This window comes from Triticum urartu, chromosome 5 (genome assembly GCF_003073215.2).
Source record: "Triticum urartu cultivar G1812 chromosome 5, Tu2.1, whole genome shotgun sequence".
NCBI lineage: Eukaryota > Viridiplantae > Streptophyta > Magnoliopsida > Poales > Poaceae > Triticum > Triticum urartu.
The window spans coordinates 302,439,018-302,442,715 of NC_053026.1; positions in this window are offsets into that span (position 1 = coordinate 302,439,018).

Below are 3,698 nucleotides of genomic sequence, written 5' to 3' on the forward strand. Positions count from 1 at the left end.
TACTGCCATGACGCTGGTGGGTCTCTACTGTCATCCTCTCCACGTATAGTCATCTCCTTGTTCCTCTCGGTTGTTGACGATGTTGACAATGCAAGAGGGCGGCGCACCGCGCACGGCGAGCGAACCAAGGCCGCAAGGCAGAGGACGACGGCGAGGCCTCGGACAGAACGAACAGGAGCCATGGAAGATGCGCCGGTCTAGTCTTAGGCGGAGGGGAGTGCAAGGGTTAACTGGTTCGGGTGTAGGTGCGTGTTGGGGCTGACATCGCCGGAGAATAACATGACGTGTGGGGGAATAGAGGGAGGGACTGGACAATGTTGGAGGGTACGTACGGTAGGGCGGCAGAGGCGCGGCCAGCCATGGGAGGTGGGAGCAGGCGGAGCCGACGGGGTGGTTTGGTTTGGGTGGCTGGAGGAAGAAGAAGACAAGAGATAGAAGATACACGACAGATGTTGGATGTCAATCCAATGGCTGGTAGGCAGAATCGTTTGTTCACTGGCTAGTAAGTCGACACCACCTTGGATAGGCTATTTCCTCACGGGTCCCAAATGTCATAATCCAAATCTGTCACGGTCATGCAGCCTTTCCTATGAAAATTTACAACCCATTTGATGTGCTAGTTCGAAATAAGTTTGTGGGTGCTGGTGGGGGCTAATCACTTGGCTTCTGTAATGCAAAGTGAGCTCAAGCAGCTGGAGAGCGTGATGTTATTTCCCTTGGTTGGGATTTGTTAGTTGTCACAATATTTCACTCTAAATTAAACGACTGGCAAGCCATTTGCCTTGCTTCAAAGAAAATATGATAGTCACTGCCGAGTTGAAAAGGGAAAGAACATCTAAATCCAGCTTACAAACTGTACAAAAGCATGAGGGTTAATTGTTCATCAGGTTTACAAAAAAACCCAGGTTGAAAAGGGCAAAAACATCTAACTTCAGCACTATTTTCGGCAGTCATAGTCAAATGGATCGGTCAGGTCCATAGAATGAACATCCTGGGTCATAAAATTTACTGGATTATGACCACAATATGTTGTAAATAGAAGCCCGGCACGTTCAGAAGCTCTTTTTCCCACCTAAAACTCCATTTTTGCTCTTCCACATACCCATCCATCAAAACCATGCTGCTGATAAACTTAAGCCTGATGGACAATAGTAACCTCACATTCAGCAGGAAGAATGTGACAAATCTAGTGTTTGCACGATTGGCTACATATCGTTCTAGCGTTATTGTCTTTAATCGAATCTCGTGAGAAGTGAGAAAATCCCGATGCTTATGAATCCACCGATTGGTTATAACTTTCTTACCCCGTCCTATTGCCTAAATAGACATGAAGATTGAAAACAGTTAAGGTCTAGAAAAAGAGTGTTGAAAGAGCAATAGTTGAACGGTTAATTCTAGTACACTATATGCGGGCTTCCAATGTGCCTGAAATTATCACCTTTATATACAACTTCTCCAGACATGGAAAGCATTGTAGCAAGCCAATAATCTTGTTCAGATCAAAACTATTCATTTGGATATATAAGATCTTGACAAAATCCAGCACCATTGATAGGCCATCCATGGAGAAACTCTTTAGTGAGCATAGAACATAATTTTAGTACAAAATGTGTACTCCAAGATGACATATAACTTATGCGCAGAAATTTAAAATGTATCTTATGGTTACAAGTGTAGATGATAATATAAAGTACCTGAAGAACTGTGGAGCCAAACACCATATTGAAATGAGCACAGAGATCATGTATTACACCCAAGGTCTCCAATTTAGGCGCAAAGAGGACGGTTATTTGCAACGGTGAATAACTAGAATCAAGGATCAACCTTTGAAGTGAAGGGGCATCTTGGATGATGAGCTACCTTCCGTCAAAAGAAATTCCAATTCTTACAAGGTTAGGTGACTTTACTTGGAGACAACCGATTCTAACTGTGAAAACAAGCACCAAGCACTCTAGGGCAGGGCAACTGTAGTGGATGATGTTGTGCAATGAGGCCTCCGACATACGAACCTGCACAAGTGGAAGTTTCTTGAGAAATGGGAGTCGAAGGTTTAGTACCAGATTGTCTGGTAGGTCGCACAATGCAAAGGTGGCGGTGTGGAGAGAGGAGGAAAACCGCGAGATGGACATCGGTGCTGAGGGCACAGGTAGATGGCGTTCGGTATCTGGTAGGTGATTTCCAGGGGAATAGTAGAACTCAAGAAGTTGTAGTTCTATGAATTCAGGGGATTTCAGCCAGGTCTCCACCGTGCAGGGCATGGTATGCTTGCTCAGATAGCATGACGGGATGCAGATGCTTTGAACGGAGCCCTGGTGGGAGGAGATGATGGCTCTGGGAATTTCAAAATCATTGAAGAGAGATAGCTGACGACAATCGAGATTAAGGGGCACGGCGCGCCATAGAGGGCGCCACCGAATTGAGAGGACTTGGGTGCGGAAGCAATCCTTGGTGGGGAGAAGCGAGATGATCTCCCCAAGGACGGCGTCCGGGAGATCGCTGATGCGGTCCACCCGAGATTCTACAGGTTCCTGGGATCCGGTGGGGCGGGGTCGCCGCTTCTCCCTGCACTGCCAGGTGTGGGATCTACAACAGGCGTCGCCGCTGGCGGGAGCCTCATCTTCTTGGCGTTGGGGTCAGCCGACTCCATTTTCCTCGAGGGCGTCGCGTTCACGGATTTGAGCAGAGTAACAAATGACGAGCCTAGTTGTAGTGCGAGTGAAGAAGAAGGGGAGTTGGAGTTTTTTTGTAGTAGTGAGGAAGAAGGGGATCTGGGGTTTTCTGTAGGAGTGAGGTGAGGAATTTGGGGGTACGAGTGGAGCGAGCTGGCGTGAGGTGGGTGGGAGTGAGGAGGAAGAAGAACACCCAGGGTTTTTGGGGGCGGTGTGCTGGGTGTGAGTAGCGCCTCTCATTCAGTAAATATATGGACTTTTGAATTGATTTTACTATTTACTAGGGTGGATGGGCTGTTTTGTCTTGGGCCCAGAGAAACAATTACTACTAGTACAGTGGAGACACTCTACAACTACCCAGAAAAACAATTACTACTAGTATAGTGGATACAATACCGCTTCTGGCTCCTCCTAGGTCATCGAAGCGTCTCCCTCTACTGAATGTCATTATACTTTTGTTCACCGACATGCGGGCCATGCAGCGTGCGGGTCCAAATGCCATCCACCAAATTAGAAGGCAGTATGCAGGCGGAGAGTCACCCCGGTCATAGCGCGGCAGTAACGAGCCGTCGTATCATAAAACCCCACTTCCCCGCAGTCTAAGTTTGACGGACGAAGCAACCATCATTTCGCTCTTCGCTGAATCCCCTTCTCCCTCACCGTCTTCAAGAAAGGCAACACTCACATCTGTCACTGTTCTTCTCTCCCAACAAAGGGAAGGTAAGCGGATCTGTGATGTTGGTATACTTTCGTTCAGAGAAAAAAAAGAACTTTTGCAAAGCAGTAACCGACCCTCACTCTTTTTTTTGTTTCATTGTCATTGCGATTGTGTTTTCCTTTCAGTGGTCTCCTAGTATTCGTCAGTTTCATGATGGACCAAAGAGAACCAGGCAAAGATCTGCCAATATTGGAGCAGACACGGGAGGCTGATCCCCACGAGACAGAGAGCTCCAAGAAGATGGAGGCAGCCATCGAGCCGACCCCAGATACGCTCACGGCCACTACTAAGATGGTCAACGCCCCGTTTGA